The 19,890-nt window shown below is 41.4% G+C and overlaps 1 protein-coding gene and 1 pseudogene across 1 annotated transcript in view; one reads left to right on the top strand and one right to left on the bottom strand.

Annotated features, from left to right (window-relative positions):
• The window catches only part of DLGAP4 (DLG associated protein 4), a 99,171-nt gene that overhangs the window by 5,467 nt on the left and 73,814 nt on the right, over positions 1-19,890 (bottom strand).
• On the top strand, positions 11,585-12,100 carry LOC102480925 (60S ribosomal protein L22 pseudogene; annotated as a pseudogene).

Below are 19,890 nucleotides of genomic sequence, written 5' to 3'. Positions count from 1 at the left end.
TAACTGCTGGTTCCCAAGTATGTATTTTTTTTAAAAGGATTAATTTAATTAATTTATTATTATTTAAAAAATTTGACCAGAGGGATCTGGTAGGTGGTGTGGTAGTTAAGGACACTGGACTCCCACATGGCTGATCATAGTTCAAGTCCTGGACCTTGCTTTCTCACTTTCCCTCTTACTCTGGTCAAATTAAAATAAATAAATACAGTTAAAAAATTCTGAAAAAATAAAAAATTGGAAAGAAAGAGACAGAGAAAGAGAGAGAGAGAAAGAAAGTGAGAAAACAAGCCACCAAGCCTGGGACTCAAACCATGGTTGGTTATGTGAAAGTCCAGCAACTTAACTACTACATCACCTGCTGGCCCCAGCCAACCAGTAAATATTTTTAAAAATTGGAGCCGGGGTCTGGAAGGTGGCATGGTAGTTAAGACGATGGCCTCCCACATGGCCAACTGTGGTTTGAGTACTGGGCCTAGTGGCTTGCCTCACTTTCCTCTTTCTCTAGGGTCAAATTAAAATAAATAAATAGGGGCCTCTTTTTCGTGGCAACTTGGAGGAGGTCAGCTGCTTCAAGATGAAGCTGAATATCTCCTTCCCAGCCATGGGCTGCCAGAAACCCATTGGAGTGGACGATGAACGCAAACTTCGTACTTTTTATGAGAAGCGTATGGCCACAGAAGTTGCTGCTGACGCGCTGGGTGAAGAATGGAAGGTTATGTGATCCGAATCAGTGGTGGAAACGAAAAACAAGGTTTCCCCATGAGGCAGGATATCTTGATACATGGCCGTGTCCACCTGCTACTGAGTAAGGGACATTCCTGTTACAGACCAAGGAGAACTGGAGAAAGAAAGCACAAATCTGTTCGGGGTTGCACTGTGGATGCCAATCTGAGCATTCTCAACTTGGTCATTGTTAAAAAAGGAGAGAAGGATATTCCAGGACTGACTGATACTTCCGTACCTCGTCGCCTGGAGCCTAAGAGAACAGAATCCGAAAACTTTTCAATCTCTCTAAAGAAGACAACGTCTGCCAATATGTTGTAAGAAAGCCCTTAAATAAAGAAGGTAAGAAACCCAGAACCAAAGTCCCTAAGATTCAGTATCTTGTGACTCCCCATGCATGTCCTGCAACACAAACGCAGGCATATTGCTCTTAAGAAACATACTAAGAAAAATAAGGAAGAGGCAGCAGAATATGCTAAACTTTTGGCCAAGAGAATGAAGGTGGCTAAAGAAAAATGCCAAGAACAGATTGTGAAGAGATGCAGGCTGTCCTCTCTGAGAGTTTCTACGTCTAAGTCTGAATGCAGTCAAAAATAAGATTTTTATGAGAAAGAAAGAAATAAGATCAGATCTCAAAAAAAAAAAAAAAAAAAAAAAAAAAAAAAAAAAAAAGAAAAAAAAAAGAAAAAAGAAAAAAACAAAAGAAAAGAAAGAAAGAAAGAGAAAAGAAACAGGAGCAGCATGATAAATTGGCTTTTCTTCATCAGGTAATGAATGCTGTTTCTGCAGACCCATGTCCTTTTGCAAGCTCCAGTTCAGATATTTTGTGTCACTAACAGATTTTTTTTTCTTACTTCATCATACTTGCTTATTCCACAGCTGCTTTATATTTCATACCAAAATCCCTTTAAAAAAAAAAAAAAAAAAAAGAGAAAGAAATAATAAATAAATAATTCTTTCTTTTCCTAGAGAGATTTTTGCTATAGGACACGTGTGGTTGCTGGAGAGACAGACACAAAGTGAGAAATCACTCCCCCGGGAGATGGCCACATCACAATTCCTTCTCCTCTCAGGATTTTTTTGGGCATGCATGCACATATGCCCGATGTGAGGTTTTTTTTTTTTTAAATGAGACAGATAACAATCACTATTTTTCAATTTTTCTTTTTTGGAGAGGTTTTTGCTATAGGGTGCGGGCACTCGCCAGAAAGACAGAGAGAGACAGAGAGACAGAAAGAGAGAAATCACCCCCTAGTGGGGATGGCCATGCTGCAACCCCTTCTCCTCCATTCTCTCGAGATCTTGGTGGGCATGCATGCATGCATACGTCCCCGGTGAGTTTAAGCCACTGGGTCCGGGACTCGAACCATAGTCAACTACATGGTAGCCTAGTGACACAGCCATTACATCAACTGCTGGTCTCATATTTATTTATTATCATTATTTTTCAATTTTGACCAGAGATGGACAGAAAGAGAGAGAGAGAGCAAGCCGCCAGGTCTGGGACTCGAACCGCAGTTGGCGACGTGGGAGTCCAGCACCCTTAATCACCACGCCACCTACCAGCCTCCTGACATGAGTTTTAAGTCACCAGTCTGTGACTCTAATTGTAGCTGATTATGTTAGTCCAGAAATGTAACCATTACACCATGTGCTAGTCCCTAAATGAGTAATTATTTATTTTTTAAAAATGATTTTATTTAACTTCATTTATTTATTTAGTTTAATCTGACCAGGTAATTCAATCAGAGAAAGACAGAAAGAGAAAGTAGGAAAGCAAGCCTCCAGGTCCGGGATTTGAACTGCAGATGGTTATATGTGAGCCCAGCACTCTTAACTACCATGCCACCTGCCAGCCCCCTAAATAAATAATTCTTAAAAAAAAAAAAAGGAGAAGTTAAAATCTTCCCAGAAAAAGGAACTAGGCCTGGATAGTTTCACAGGTGAGGTTTTACAAAACTTTGAAAGAACAGACTACCTTTATTTTATGTATTCAAGCTGTTCCAGAGATTAAGTAAACAAAATGATACAATTTATTTCAGAAATCCTGAAAGCAAATGGGACATGCCAAGAATATCTACTTGGACCAGTGGGTGGCACAGAAGTTCAAGGCGCTGGATTCCACATGGCTGACTCCACAGTTCAAGTCCCAGACCTGGTGACATGAAAGTCATGCTGGGTGTGTGTGCCTGTGAGACCAAAATCCTGAGAGAGAAATGGAGATGCAATTGTGGTATGGCCATCCCCCCTGGGGGGTGATTTTTCACTTTTTCTGTTTTTCTTTGGTGACAGCAAGCACCTTATGGCAAAAACCTTAAAAGAAAAATGAAGGGGGGAGCAGCAGGTGACAGTGGTTAAGGTGCTGGACTCCCATATCGTTGACCATGGTTCAGTCCCAGACCTGGAAGGTTGAAACTCAACGCAGGCATGTGTGCATGTATGCCCAAAATCCCAAGAGGAGAACAGAGAAGAAGGGATTGCAGTGTGGCCATTCCTCCTGGGGGTAGGTGATTTCTCACTTTCTCTCTGTCTCTCCAGTGAGTGTAAGCACTCTACAGCAAAATATCTCTTAAAAAAAATCTTTCATTATTATTTTTTTAAAAGAGATTTTTGCTATAGGGTGTGTGTGCTTGCTGGAGAGACAGACACGAAATGAGAAATCACCCCTCACCCCAGGGGGAATGGCCACACTGCAATCCCTTCTCCCTTTTCCTCTCAGGATCTTGGGCATACACGTAAACAGGCCTAGCGTGACTTTTAAGCCACTAGGTTTGGGACTGGAATTGTGTTCAACTACATGTGAGTCCAGCGACATAACCATTAATGCCATCTGCTGGTCCCAGAGGAAAAAGAAACTTTCATTACTAACATATAGAAGTTTTAAAATATAAGCAAACAGAATCCAACAAAAGTGATTTAAAAACAAACATCTTTGGGACCAGCAGATGGCATAATGGTTAGGTCACTGGACTCCCTGTGGTCGACTACGGTTCAAATCCCAGACCTGGCTGCTTAAATGCATGGGGGGGGGCGTGTGTGCCCAAAATCCTGAGAGGAAAATGGAGGAGAAGGGAATTGTAACCTGGAAGGTGATTTCTCACTTTCTGTCTGTCTCTCCAGTGAGTGCATGAGCCATATAGCAAAAATCTCTCTATTAAAAAAGACAAAAACAAACAAACATTCTAATCACAAAGTGTTTAATTGGCAATACAAAGTTAATCTTTTGTGATTTATTATTTTTTTAAAAGAATTATTTATTTATTTACTTTTATTTGACCAGAGAGGGACAGAGTGAGAGAGAGGGAAAGGAAGAAAGCAAGCTGCCAGGTCCCGGACTTAACCACAGTCAGTCATGTGGGAGCCCACACTATATGCCATCCTCAAGTGTGACTTATTTTTAAAGAGTTCGTGAAAATACAATACTACCTTACAACTTCTCCCAGAAATCACCAAAAAGCAAAACAAAAAGTCAAAAGGCAAATTCTCTAACAAAATCATGAAGCTGAGTATATGCCACCTGCTGGCCCCACAACCTAATAATTTTTAAAATTAGAATAAACTGATTTAACAAATGTTAAATTCACAGTAATGTTTAATTACTGTAAATGTGTTAAAACTAGTATAAAAAGAATAGAGGGACCAGCAGGTGGCGTGGTGGTTAAGGTGCTGGACACTCCCACATGGCCGACCAGGGTTCGAGTCCTGAATCTGGTGGCTTGCTTTCTCACTTCCTTTCTCTCTCACTCTCAACCTCTGTCTCTCACTGGTCAAATTAAGAAATAAATGAATGAATAAATAAAAAAAAATAATTAAAAAAAAAGAATAGAAACAGTGCATAACTTCTAAGGCATATACAGCTAATTGTCAACATTTATTTTCCCTTTTTCTCTCAGAAATAGAAACTTCAACTGTTTTTCTTCATGTCAAATAATAATTTTTTAAAAAGAATTGCTTTTATTTAACTTAACTTATTTATTTGTTTTAATTTAAGTAGAGTGGAACGTAGTGAGAGCAAGAAAGGGAAAGTGAGAAAGTAAGCCACTAGATCTGGGACTCGAACCATGTTGAGCCATGTGGGGGTCAACACTGTGCCAGTTGCTGGCCCCGATAACTTTTTTTCTAACTTTTTAAAAGAATTATTTATGGTGCCAGCCAGTGGTGTGGTGGTTAAGGGTGCTGAACTTCCATGTGGCCAACTGTGGTTCCAGTCCCTGACCTGGCGGCTTGCTTTCTCATTCCCCCGCTTCTTTCTCCCCTTCCTTCCCTCCCTGGTCAAATTAAAATAAATAAAAAATAAATAAAGTTCAATAAAATAAATTATTTTTAAAAAGAATTATTTATTTAATCTTATTTATTCATTCATTTTATTTTAATTTGACCAGAGAGACAGACACAGAGAGAGAGAAAGTGAGAAAGCAAGCCATCGGGTCCAGGACTCGTACCATGGTTGGCCATGTGGGAATGTCCAGTGCCTTAATGACCACACCACCTGCTGGTCCTCTTTATCAAAAAAATTTTACAGATTTTTTTGTTTTTTTTTTTTTTGCTATAGGGCACATGTACTCGCCAGAGAGAGAGAGAGAGAGAGAGAGAGACAGACAGACAGACAGAATGCGAGAAACCAGGGGATGGAACACATTACAATCCCTTCACCTATATTCTCTTCTTAGGATTTTTGGCATGCAGGCACGTATGAGTTTTAGGCTGCCAGGTCTGGGACTTGAACCATAGTCATCTACATGGGAGTGCAGTGACATAACTGCTGGTTCCTCAAATGATAATTTTATTTTATTTTATTTTATTGGGAGAGGTTTTTGCTATAGAGTGCGTGCACTTGCCAGACAGACAGAGATAGACAGAGAAACAGAAAGCGAGAAATCACCCCCCAGGGGGGATGGCCACGCCGCAATCCCTTCTCCTCCATTCTCCTCTCGGGATTTTGGGCACGCACGCACACACACCCGGCGTGAGTCTCAAGCCACTGGGTCTGGGACGCGAACTGCAGTCGACTACGTGGGAATCCAGTGACATAGCCATTACGCTAACTGCTGGTCCCATGATAATTTTATTTAGGGGAAATAAAACACAGCAATTTCTTAGATATAGTATGAATTTCCTAAAACAAAGCACTGTTAGACTGAAAATTTGAGGCATGTCATATAAAACACTGGAATCATTCAACAAGCTATCCTGGAGTAGGGATGTCTTTTGTCAGTATTATGTCGGCTCTCTCTAGTCTACACTGGACATGTATCAATGTACAAGGATGAAATATAATTTCTATCAACTAGCAATAACTAATTAGAATACGCAAATATTTAAAAACTGATCCATTCACCAAACAAAAGCTAGAAAGTACCAAGGAATAAACCTAATAAAAATATTAAGGACCCGGACTAACAGATAACAGTTATATGGCTAGATTCCCACATGGTTGACTATGGTTCAAGTCCTGGACCTGGAGGCCTGAAACTCACACCAGGCACGTGTATGTGTGTGCCCCAGATGCCAAGAAGAGAATGGAGGAGAAGGGATTGTGGCATGGCTATCTCCCTGGGGATAATTTTGTGCCTTCTGCCTCTCTCTCTATTTCTCTGGTGAGTGCATGCGCCCTGTAGCAAAAATCTAAAAAAAAAAAATTAAAAAAAAAATTAAAATTGAAGACCTTTATAGGGAATTAATCCTACTTGAACACAAAGATATAAAAAGAGGCCTGAATAAATGGAGAGAGAAAATTTATTTATAGCTGAGAAGATTCAGTATTTTATAGGTAATGGTTTTTCCCAAATTAATCTATACTTCACTCTACTTCCAGTCAACATCTCAATAGCTTTTCTGAGAACATGATATAACAACTCTATAACTTGCACTGTTAAGAATGAAGATGCGGGGAACCAGCAGTTAGCATAATGGCTATGTCGCTGGACTCCCACAGTCGACCGCGGTTCGCATCCTGGACTCGGTGGCTTAAAACTCACGCTGGGCGCGTGTGTGTGCGTGCCCAAGATCCTGAGAGGAGAATGGAGGAGAAGGGATTGCGGCGTGACCATCCCCCCTGGGGGGTGATTTCTTGCTTTCTGTCTCTATATCTCTCTCTCTCTCTGTCTGGCGAGCGCACGCGCCCTATAGCGAAAGGAAAAGAAAAAAAAAAAAAAAGAATGAAGATGTGTAAAACCTCTCCAAAAAAAAAAGAAAACATGGGACCTGCAGTTGGCGCAATGGCTATGTTGCTGGACTCCCACATAGTCGACCACGGTTCGCGTCCCGGATCTGGTGGCTTAAAACTCACGCCGGGTGTGTGTATGTGCGTGTCCAAGATCCCGAGAGGAGAACGGAGGAGAAGGGATCGCGGCGTGGCCATCCCCCCTGGGGGGTGATTTCTTGCTTTCTGTCTCTATATCTCTCTCTGTCTGGCGAGCGCACGTGCCCTATAGCAAAATGAAAAGAAAAAAAAAAAAAGACCAGCAGTTGGCACAATGGCTATGTCACTGGACTCCCACATAGTTGACCGCGGTTCGCGTCCTGGACCTGGTGGCTTAAAACTCACGCTGGGTGCGTGTGCGTGCGTGTCCAAGATACCGAGAGGAGAATGGAGGAGAAGGGATCGCGGCGTGGCCATCCCCCCTGGGGGGTGATTTCTCGCTTTCTGTCTGTCTCTCTGTCTCTCTTTGTCTGTCTGGCGAGTGCATGCGCCCTACAGCAAAAAAACACCTCTCCAAAAAAAAAAGAATGAAGATGTGAGGGCTGGCAAATGGCGTGGTGGTTAGGGCACTGGATTCCCACATGGCTAACTGAGGTTTGAGTCCCAGATCTGGCAGCCTGCTTTCTCACTTTCCCTCTCTTGCTCTCTGGTCAAATTAAACAGCAGTAATAAAAAAAAAAAAAAGGATGAAGATGTGGGGCCAGAGGTGGCACAGTAGTTAAGGTACTGCACTCCCACATGGCTGACCACGATTCAGATCCTGAACCTGGCAGCTTGAAAATCAAAATAGATCAATAGATAAATAAATAAATGTTTAAAACCAAAAACAAAGAACGAAGATGTAAGAAGAGTTTTTCTTTGTGCATAAAAAGAGTGAGGAAGGAGGATTTGCCCTGCAGGATACCAAGGCAGGTAACAAAGTTGTGGTAATTAAATGCAGCATTAACACAGAAGTTGGTTGGGACCAGCAGGTGGCGCGGTGGTTATGGTGCTAGATACTCCCACATGGCTGACCACGGTTCGAGTCCTGGACCTGGTGGTTTGCTTTCTCACTTCTCTCTCTTTCTCTCTGTCTCTGGTCAAATTAAAACAAACGAATGAATAAGCAAAATTAAATAAATAATTAAAACAAACAAATAAACAAAACAAGTTGGTGATAGAGTAGCAGGACAGAATACAGCCCAGAAATACACCTTGCATTCGTGGGAATCTGAGAGATTCTCACTGCCTAGCATCACTTATCAAATCAGTGAGCAAATATACTTTAATAAGTAGTGTTATTCCACATTAAAATAATAAAAGGAGATCCCAAAATAAGTAAACATAAAACTACCGGTGGATTAAAAATCTAAATATAAAAAAAACAAAAACTCAAAACAAATTTCTTTCTTTCTTTTTTTTTTTGGAGAGGTTTTTGCTATAGGGTATGTGCGCTTGCCAGACAGAGAGAAATATAGAGACAGAAAGCGAGAAATCACCCCCCCAGGGGGGATGGTCATGCCGCAATCCCTTCTCCCCCATTCTCCTCTAGGGATCTTGGGCATGCATGCACACGCGCCCAGTGTGAGTTTTAAGCCACCAGGTCTGGGACGCAAACCGCGGTCGACTACGTGGGAGTCCAATGACATAGCCATTACGCTAACTGCTGGTTCCCAAAACAAATTTCTTTTTTGAGAGTTTTTTTTTTTGAGAAGTTTTTGTTATAGGGCGCATGCGCTCGCCAGACAGACAGAGACAGACAGAGAGACAGAAAGTGAGAAATCACCCCCCAGGGTGATTTCAATCCCTTCTCCTCTGTTCTCCTCTTGGGATCTTGGGCACTCACGCATACACGCCCGGTGTGAATTTTAAGCCACCGTGTCCGGGATGTGAACTGTGGTCGACTACGTGGGAGTCCAGTGATATAGCCATTGCGCTAACTGCTGGTTCCGAGAGGTTTTTGCTATAGGGTGCATGCACTTGCCAGAAAGACAGAGAGAGACAGAAAGCGAGAAATCACCTCCCAGAGAGGATGGCCATGTCACAATCCCTTCTCCTCCATTCTCCTCTTGGGATCTTGAGCACACACACACACACACCCAGTGTGAGTTTAAGCCATGGGGTCTGGGACTTGAATTGCGGTCGCCTACCTGGGAGTCCTGTGACACAGACATTATGTCAACTGCTGTTCCCCCCAAAAAAAATTTCTTTAAGAGGTTTTTAGCGTTAGGGTATGTGTGCTCGTGGAGAGACAGAGACAGTAATAGGGAAAGTGAGAAATCACCTCCAAGGGGGGATAGACACACCACAATCCCTTTTCTTCCATTCTCATCCTGGGATCTTTTTTTTTGGGAGAGGTCTTTGCTATAGGGTGCATGCGCTCGCCAGACAGACAGAGAAAGAGAGAGAGACAGAAAGCAAGAAATTACTTCCCGGGGGGGATGGCCACGCCACAATCCCTTCTCCTCCATTCTCCTCTCGGGATCTTGGGTACACACGCACATGTGCCCGGCGTGAGTTTTAAGCCACCGGGTCCAGGACGCGAACCACGGTCGACTACATGGGAGTCCAGCAACATAGCCATTACTATAAGTGCTGGTCCCTCATCCTGGGATCTTGAGCACACATGAACATGATACCCAGCATGATTTTCAAGTCACTGGATCTGGGACTAGAATTACGTTTGGCCATGTGGGAGTTCAATAATGTAACTACTACATCATTTGCTGGTCCCTAAAACTCCAAGTTTTAAAACCATGAAAAAAATCTCTACATTGTTGGAACACAGATGTTCTCAAGAATCAAAGGCACAGAGCCAGTTGGTGACATGGTAGTTAGGTAGCTGGATCCCACATGGCCAACTGCATGGTTCAAGTCCCAATCCCAGTGGCTAGAAAATACGCCAGGCGCATATGCATGTGTGCCAAAATCCCAACAAGAAAATGGACAAGGGACTGTGTGGCATGGCCATCATCCCGGGGTGGGGTTACTTTCTCACTTTCCTCCTCTCTCCCCCTGTCTGTCTCTCTGGGGAAAGCACATGCCCCATAGCTTTTAAATTAAAAGAAAAAAGTTGTATTTTTTTCCCATTCAGTAATTCTACTCAAGGTGAACACTATAGAGAAATTCTCTCATGTCACAGCAGACAGATACGCACCAGGATGGTGATAAAATACTGAAACCATGTAGGTATCATGAGGAAATGGTCAAACAAAATATAGTATACACAAGAAATGAATACCTCACAGAATTTGGTAGAAATTAACTGGATCTGTATGTATCAAGTAGACACAACCCTAAGACATACATATTTAGTAATAAAATTGTTCTTTTTTACTGCAGCATGACAGTGCACATAACTCATTATTTACTGTGACAGACTGTATTTCCTGAAGATGGCCCCAACAGTATCTTCCATCCCTCAACCTCTTTTAGAACCTTGACTCTCTCCTATCAACAGGTGGGGTTTAATTGTCTCCTCCTTAATCTGAAGCCAATTTCTTGGGCTTGGGACTTGCTCACAACCTGGCAAGCCTGTGATCCTGGCTGGCTGGGAGGCTACGGGTAAGACTGTAGCATAGTGAGACCCTTTAAAAGAACCTGTCCCTGTCATATGAGTGAAACAAATAAAACAATAACAAAAAAGAAAGACAAAAGGAAGAAAACATGGGAGACTGTAGATCAACCCAGCAGGGACAACATCTGGCTGATAGGATTTACAGAGAGAAATAACAAAACAAATGGAAGGACATTGTTATTATTTTTGCCACAGTGTGCATGTGCTCACCAGAGGCAGCGACAGAGGGTAAATAAACCACTCCCTAGGGGGAATGGCCATACTAATCCCTTCTCCTCCATTCTCCCTCAGGATTTTGAGTGAATGCAGGCGCACATGCTCCTGGTGTTTTTCAGGCTGCAAGGTTCAGGACTCAAACTACAGAGTTAGCTGTGTAGGATCTAGCGCCTTAACTACTGTGTCACCTGCTGGCCCAAAAGAAATGATTGTTCAATGATAAGAAGGCACATATGCTTGATAGAGTTAGGGGGGAGGGGGAGAGAGGAGCAAAGGAGTAGGGAGAGAGAGAAAGAGAATGAATCCCCCAGTGGGGCAAAGTCATGTCACAACCCCATTCCTCCATTTCTCTATCCAATAAGGATTTAGGGCATGCACACACTTGCACCTGGTATATTTTTCTTTTCTTTCTTTCTTTCTTTCTTTCTTTCTTTCTTTCTTTCTTTCTTTCTTTCTTTCTTTCTTTTTTTTTTTTTTAAGAGGTTTTTGCTATAGGGCACGTGCGCTCGCCAGCCAGGCAGAGACAGACAGAAAGACAGAAACTAAGAAATCACCCCCCAGGGGGAATGGCCACACCACAATACCTTCTCCTCCATTCTCCTCTCCTGATCTTGGGCATGCACGCACATGCGCTCGGCGTGAGTTTTAAGCCACTGGGTCTGGGACGCGAACCGCAGTTGACTACGTGGGAGTCCAGCGACATAGCCATTACGGTAACTGCTGGTCCCTGCACTTGGTATATTTTTCAAGCCAACAGGGCCAGGATTCAAACTGTGGTTGGCCATGTGGGATCCAGCTCCTAGCACACAGGACTTAACCACTATATCCAACTAAACTTAAAAAAAAAAAAAAAGAAAATAACTTGTATATTTCTCCATAAAAGATATACACATGACTAAAAAGCATGTGAGAAAATGTTCAATATCATAGGGAAATGCAAATCCAAAGGACAATACCTATTAAGATGGCTGCAGCATCTTTAAAAAAATGGAAAATAAGTCCTTTCTGCCTCCGCTGCCACCATGGTGCCTGTGAAAAAGCTTGTGGCAAAGGGGAGCAAAAAGAAGCAGGCTCTGAAGTTTACCATTGACAGCACCCACCCTGTAGAAGATGGAATCACGGATGCTGCCAATTTTGAGCAGTTTCTCCAAGAGAGAATCAAAGTGAATGGAAAAGCTGGGACTCTTGGTGGAGGTATTGTAACCACTGAAAGGAACAAGAGCACGATCATCGTAACTTCTGAGGTGCCTTTTTCCAAAAGGTATTTGAAATATCTCACCCAAAAATATTTGAAGAAGAATAATCTATGTGATTCGTTGCACGTAGTTGCTAACAGCAAAGAGAGTTACAAATTACATTACCTCCAGATTAACCAGGATGAAGAAGAGGAGGAAGATGATTAAAGGAGGATTAAAATTAATTTATCTGGAATATTTTGTATGAGTTCTTAAATAAAATTTGGGAACTAAAAAAAAAAAAAAAAAAAGGAAAATCAGTGTTGGCAAGAATGTGAACAAATTGGAACTCTTATGCATTGCTGGTAGAAATCCAAAATGGCATAGCTGCTGTGGAAAACAATTTTACATTTCCTCAAAAAGTCAAACATATTGGATTAGCGGAAAAGTCATGATGCATTTTTTCATTGAAAAATACAGAAAAATACATGAGAACTTTTTTGACAACCCAACAGAATTACCACGTGACCCAGCAACTCCACTCAAACAGATATTTGTATTTGCATATTCATACCAGCATTACTAATAGTAGTCAAAGGTAGAAACAACCCATGTGTCCATTGGTGGCTGAATGGATAAAGAAAACGTCCAATGGACTACTAGTTAGTCATAAAAATGAGTGAAGTTCTCATACATGCTACAACAAGGATGAGGTCTGAAAACATGACAAACATTGTAACATCTCATTTATATGCAACATCTAATTTCGGCAAATTTAGAGAGATAAAAAATAATATTAGAGGGGCCAATAGGTGTTGTGGTGGTCAAGGTGCTGGACTCCCACATGGCCGACTGCAGTTCGAGTCCTGGACCTGGCAGCATGCTTTCTCATTTTCTCTCTCTCTCACTCTGTCCCTCTCTGGTCAAATTTAAATAAATAAATAAATAAAGTTAAATAGAATTATTATTAAAAAAAAAAAAAAAAGTACATCAGGGGTTACCAGGAACTGGGTGGAGTGGGTAATAGGAATTATTACTTAAATGCATACAGAATTAATGTTTGGAACAATTGGAATGTTTTGGAAATAGTTGTGATGGTTGTGCAACACTGGGAATGTAATTAATACCATTAAAGTGTACAACAAGAAATGGTTAAAGTGGGACCAGCAAATGGTGTAATGATTATGTTGCTGGACTCCCATGTCGTTGACCTAGGTTTGTGTCCTGGACCTGGTGGCTTAAAACTCACTCTGGGTGCACGTGTGTGCAGGTATGTACCCGAGAGGAGAATGGTGGAGAAGGGAATGCAGCATAGCCATTCCCCCTAGGGGGGTGATTTCTTGCTTCCTGTCTGTCTCTCTGGTGAGTATACATGCCCTATAGGAAAAATTTCTCTCTCTAAAAAAGAAAAAAAAAATCATGCTGGGTGTGTGTATATAAGTGTCCCAGATCCCAAGAACAGATGGAGAAAGGACTATGGTGTGACCATCACCCCTGGAGGGTGAGTTATCACTTTCTGTCTCTCTGGTGTGTGCATGCACCCTAGAGTAAAAATCTCTTTTAAAAAAAGAAAAATAAGGTTAAAATGATAAAATTTATGTTTTACATATCTTTTATTTATATATGTAATTTATACAAAAATAAATTTATATATATTTTATAAAAATATTATTAGATCCTGAGAGGAGAATGGAGAAGAAGGGACTGCAGTGTGGCCATCCCCTGGGGGGTGATTTCTCGCTTTCTGTCTCTCTTGTCTGTCTCTGTCTTTCTGGCAAGCGCACGCACCCTATAGCAAAAAACTCTCCAAAAAGAACTGATTTTATTTAAACATTTTATACAAATTTATATATGAATAAATTTTACATAAAATTTTTAAAGAGTTATTTTTAATTTTATTTTTAAAAAGAATTATTTTATTTAACTTTATTAATTTATAAACTTATTATTATTTTTAAAAATTTGACCAGAGAGGGACAGAGTGAGAAAGAGAGAGTGAGAACGAAAAGGCAAGCCACCAGGTCTGGGACCCCAACCAAGGCTGGCCATGTGGGAGTTCAGCACCCTTAACCACCACGTCACCTGCTGGTCCCTATTTTATCTTTTATTTATTTTATTTCAGTTTGACCAGAGAGGAACAGAGAGAGAGAGAAAGAAAGTGAGAGCGAGAGAGCAAGAGAGAGCAAGAGAAAGAGAAAAGTGAGAAAGCAAACTGCCAATTCTGGGACTCAAACCATGGTAGGCCATGTGGGAGTCCACCACCACGCCATCTGCGGGTTCAGTTTTAGATAAATATTAAATCTATGGCTTATGTATATAAATTAAATATATGTATTAGATATATTCTAGGTTTTTGCCTAGGGCACGTGCATCTGCTAACAAGAGACAGACAGATACAAAGAGAGGGAAAATGAGAAATCACCCCCTACCCCAGCCAGGGGCGATGACCAGGCCATAATCCCCTCTCCTCCATTCTCCTCTCAGGAATTTGAGCATGCATTCACATGCACCCAGCATTATTTACACACTGCCAGGCCAAGGCCTTGAACCTCAGTTGGCCAAGTGAGAATCCAGCACCTTAACCACCATACCACTGCTGGCCCACGTTATATATATTTTAACAAAAAGAATGAAAAAAAGAATGAAACATAGAAATATGATTTGGCAATTCCACTTCTAAGTATATGTTCTAAATAATTAAAAGCAGCTCTTCAAACAAAGCTTTGCATACAAATGTTCATAGCACCATTATTTGTAATAGCTTTTTTTTTTTTTTTTTTTTTTTGGAGAAGTTTTTGCTACAGGGCTTGTGCGCTCGCCAGAAAGACAGAGAGAGACAGAGACAGAAAGCGAGAAATCACCCCCTGGGGGGAAAAGTGCCATCCCTTTTCCTTCATTCATCTCTTGGGATCTTGGGTGGGCATGCATGCTTATGCGCCTGTGTGACTTTAAGCCACCAGGTCTGGGACTTGAACCACTGTTGAATACTGTTGACTATATAGGAGTCTAGTGATGCAGCCATTAGGCCATCTGCTGGTCCCTGTAATAGCTTTTTTAAAATAGAATTATTTTATTTAACTTTATTTTAATAAAGGGGTGGGGCGGAGAGAGAGAGAGAAAGTGAGAAAGCAAGCTGCCAGGCTCGGGGCGGCAACAGAGGCCACCCATGTGGGAGTCCAGTGCCCTTAACCACCACGTCACCAGCCCTTATTTGTAATATCCTTTATTTTGCTATAAAAGATTTTTTATCCTGGCACCAGCAGTTAGTGTAATGGCTATGTCACTGGACTCCGACGTAGTAGTCGGCAGTTCAAGTCCTGGACCAGGTGGCTAAAACTCACACCAGGCACGTGTGCGTGCATGCCCAAGATCCCGAGAGGAGAATGGATTGCGGTGTGGCCATTCCCCCTGGGGGGTGATTTCTCGTTTTCTGTCTCTCTGTCTCTCTCCTCTCAAAAAAAGAAAAGATTTTTTATCCTGGGGTCAGCAGATGGTATAATAGTTATGTCGCTGGACTCCTATATAGTTGACCATGGTTTGAGTCCTAGACCCGGTGGCTTAAAACTCACACTGGGCAGTGTGCGTGAGTGCCCAAAATCCCAAGAGGAGAATGGAGAAGGGACTATGGCATGCCTATTCCCCCTCCCCCCCGGGGGGTGATTTTTTGCTTTCTGTCTGTCTCTTAAGTGAGCACACACGTCCTATACCAACAATCTCTCCTAAAAATAGAGTTTTTATTCTGAGGCTTAAGTAATTATTTTTTCATCTTTGATGTTATTCCCATATAGTATCAACAAAGAAGCAGATTACCAAGACTTCTGCTATTTTTTTAAAAAAATTACTTATTCATTCATTTAAATTTGACCAGAGAGAGACACCAAGAGAGAGGGAAAGTGAGAAAGCAAGCCACCAGGTCCAGGACTCAAACCATGGTTGGCCATGTGGGAGTGTCCAGTGCTTTAACCACCATGCCACCTGCTAGTTCCCGACTTTTGCTATTTTTATATTGCTCTATATTGTTATGTTTCCACACAGATAGTGGGTTTTTAAAATAAACTCTACAGGTTTTATTTTAAATTTCTTTACTGAGCTAAAAACATTTAAAGACATTTTTGCTATAGGGCATATGCACTTGCTGAAGAGAGAGAAAGAGAAAAAGGGAGAAAGCACTCCCAAGAGAGATGGTCAAATTGCAACCTCTGTTCCATTTTCCTTCTGGAATTTTGGGAATGCACACAAACATACTTAGCATGTTTTTCAAGCCGTAGGGCCTGGGACTCACACTGTGCAGCTAGGCATGTGGGATCCAGCTGTCCTAACCACCATGCCACCAGCTGGCCCAACTTACTTTATTATTTTTTTTTAAATTTATTTATATATTTTTCAATTTGACCAGAGAGGGACAAAATGAAAGAGAGAGTGAGAAAGCAAGCCACCAGGTCCAGGACTCAAACTGTGGTTGGCCATGTGGGAGTCCAGCGCCCTTAACCACCATGCCACTTGTTAGCCCTGTGGCCCACCTTACTTTTAAATATGCATAAATAACCAAAAATCACTAGATTTTTAGACAAGCCTCCAATCCAGCTGACTAATAGGAAAGAGGAACCTCAAGAAATACAGACAACACAGGGATACATGAAAACATACACATTTGTTTGTGTGTGTGTGGACACACAAACATATTTACATATACATGTGTATATATAAATGCATATTATATATATCTCAGAGAGAGAAGATACTCTGTCCATAAAATACATAAATTATGAAAAAGGAACAGGATAAACCTAATAGCTCTTTAGTCACAGAAAACATCTGATAGACACTTTGAAGATCAAGTTGAGAAAACCTTCTAATTTCAATAGACTTCTCCAACAAAGATATACAAATGACCAGTTAAGTACATGCAAAGATGCCCAACACAACTAATCATCATGAAAATGAAAATCAAAATGACAATGAGATACCACTTTACACTCACTAGGATGGCTATAATCAAAAAGACCAAATATGTGTATTGGCAAGGATACTGAGAAATGAGAACCTCGCTCTACTATAGCTGGGAACGTTACATGGTACAGCTGATTTGGAAGATGGTTTGGCATTTTCTCAAAAAGTTAACAGTTACCATATATGTACTCATAGGTATACTCCCAAAAGAAATGAACATGCATCCACACAAAAACTTGTACACAAAAGTTCACAGCACTGCAGGGACCAGCAGTTGGTGTAATGGCTATGTCATAGGACTCTCAGGTAGCTGACTATGGTTTGAGCCCCAGACCCGGCAGCTTAAACTTATGCCGGGCACGTGTGCGTGTGTACCCAAGATCCCTAGAGGAGAATGGAGGAGAAGGAATAGCAGTGTGGTCATCCCCCTGAGGGGTGATTTCTCACTTTCTGTCTCTCTGTCTCTCTCTGTCTCTGTCTTTCTGGCGAGCACATGTGCCCTATAGCAAAAACCTCTCAAAAAAAAAAAAAAAAAAAGTTCATAGCAGTTCATAATAGCCAAAAAGCAGAAATGACCCAGATGTCCATCAAAAGATGAATGTGTAACTAAAACATAGCATAATCCATAAAAAGGAAGATTATCCAGCAATAAAAGTAAGTACTGATGTATCCTATGACATGGATCAATTTTTTTTTTTTGGGGGGGGAGGTTTTTGCTATAGGGCATGTGCACTCACTAGAAAGACAGAGACAGACAGAAAGAAAGCAAGAAATCACCCCCAAGGGGGATGGTCACACCACAATCCCTTCTCCTCTTGGGATCTTGGACAAACACATACACATACCCAGCTTGAGTTTAAGCTACTGGGTCCGGGACTCGAACCGCAGTTGACTACACGGGAGTCCAGCGACATACCCATTATGCTAACTGCTGGTCCCCAACATGGATGAATCTCAAAAGCATTATGCTAAGAGAAAGAAACCAGACATAAGAGGCCACATATTCTTCTTTTGACCAGAGAGAGACACAGACAGAAAGAGACAGGGTAAGTGAGAAAGCAAACCACCAGATCCAGGACTTGAACTGTGGTTAGCCATGTGGGAATGTCCAGTGCCTTAACTACCATGCCACCTGCTGGCCCCCAAGAGGCCATATATTCTATGATTCCTTTTATTTGAAATGTCTGAAATAGGCAAATCCAAAGAGGCTGAAAGTAAATAAGTGGTTTCAGTGATTGCTAATGAGTATGGGTTATTTTTTTAGGGTGATGAAAACATTCTGGAATTAGAAGTGATGGTTGTGGGGCCAGCAGGTGACTAAGGCGCTGGACACTCCCACATGGCCGATGATGGTTCGAGCCCCAGACCTGGTGGCTTGTTTTCTCACTTTCTCTCTCTCTTTTGTCAAATTAAAAATAAATGAATGAATAGGGCCAGCAGGTGGTGTGGTGATTAAAGGTGCTGGACTCTCACATGGCCAACCATAGTTCAAGTCCTGGACCTGGTGGCTTCCTTTCTCACTTTCCCTCTCTCTGTCTCTGGCCAAGTTGGAAAATAATAACAACAACAACAAATCAAATTAAAATAGAATAATTATTTTTAAAAAAGAATGAATAAATAAAATTAAATAATTCTTAAAAAAATGAAGTGATGGTTGCACAATACTATGAATGTATGAAATGCCATTGAATTATATACTTAAAAAGGGTGAATTTTATGGTACTGTATATGAATTATATCTCAATGAATACAGAGTAAGAGAAAAAAAGAAGGAAAAGAAAACCTTTCAGAAAGTATAACAAAAGACAGAGGCCAGCCCAGTGGTGTAGTTGCATGACACTGGGGCCACATGGGAGCCTTAGGTTGAGATCCTGCATCAACCTGAATCCCTGTGATCCTGGCTGGCTGGGAGGTTGTGGAAAGGACTGTAGGAGAGTGAGACCCCGTCAAGGGTACCTGTCTTTCTCTGACATGTGAGTGAAAAAAATAAAACAACAACAAAAAGATAAATGCAAGGGAGAAAATGTGAGACACTTCTTAGTCTCCTCAGCCTAGGAGGTCCAAATCTGACTGGTAGGCATTCCACAGAGAAATAACAGAACAAATAGAAGCAACGAAATTACTATTTTAAATTTCCAAAGGGTATGTGTATTACTGAGAGAGAAAACTCTCTCGTGGAGGATGGTCATGCCCCAATCCCTTTCCTTCATTTCTCCATCCTATTAGGCTTTGGGACATGCACACACGTGCATCTGGTATATTTCCAAACCACCAGAGCCAGGATTCAAACTGTGGTTGGCCATGTGGGATCCAGTTCCCTGTGCATAGCACTTAACCACTGCTCTATGGGGATGTCCAAGCAAGGAAATTATTATTATTATTTTTTAAGAATTATTTTATTTAACTTTATTTCTTTATTTATTTTAATTTGACCAGAGAGGGATGGAACAAGACAAAAGAGAGGGAAAGTGAGAAAGCAAGTAGGTAGGTCTGGGACTCAAACCACAGTTGGTCATGTGGGAGTCCAGTGTCCTTACCCCTTTTGCTACCTGCCAGTCCCAGGAAATTGTTTTTAAAAATTGCACTTATGGGTCCAATAGGTGGCATAGTGGTTAAGGCAGTGGACTGCCATGTGGTCAACTGCAGTTCAAGTCCCTGACCTACTGGCTAGAAACTCACGCTAAGTGTGTTTGTGTGTGTGTCCAAAATCCTGAGAGGAGAATGAAGAGGAAGGGAATGTGGTGTGGCCATTCCCCTGGGGGTGATGTATCACTTTCCATCTCTCTGGGGAGTGCATGCACCCTAGAGCAAAAATCTCGTTTAAAAAAAAAAAAATATATATATATATACACACACACACACACACACATATAATTATAAGCCTAGTTCTAGGAAATGAAAGACTTGAGTCTCTAGATAGGAAAAGCCTATTAGCTAGTAGCATAATAAATGAAGAAAAAAAAGACCAATTCCATAGCACATTGTTGAGAAACTGCATAAGACAAGCATAGGGAAGATCCTAAAAGCTTCTAGAGATGATTAAAAATAGAAAGGACTGAGAACAGGAA

The sequence above is a fragment of the Tupaia chinensis genome, unplaced genomic scaffold (genome assembly GCF_000334495.1).
Source record: "Tupaia chinensis unplaced genomic scaffold, TupChi_1.0 Scaffold000115_1, whole genome shotgun sequence".
NCBI classification, from domain to species: domain Eukaryota; kingdom Metazoa; phylum Chordata; class Mammalia; order Scandentia; family Tupaiidae; genus Tupaia; species Tupaia belangeri.
The sequence above is the reverse complement of the archived record's forward strand: the minus strand, read 5'-3'. Positions and strand labels throughout refer to the sequence as shown.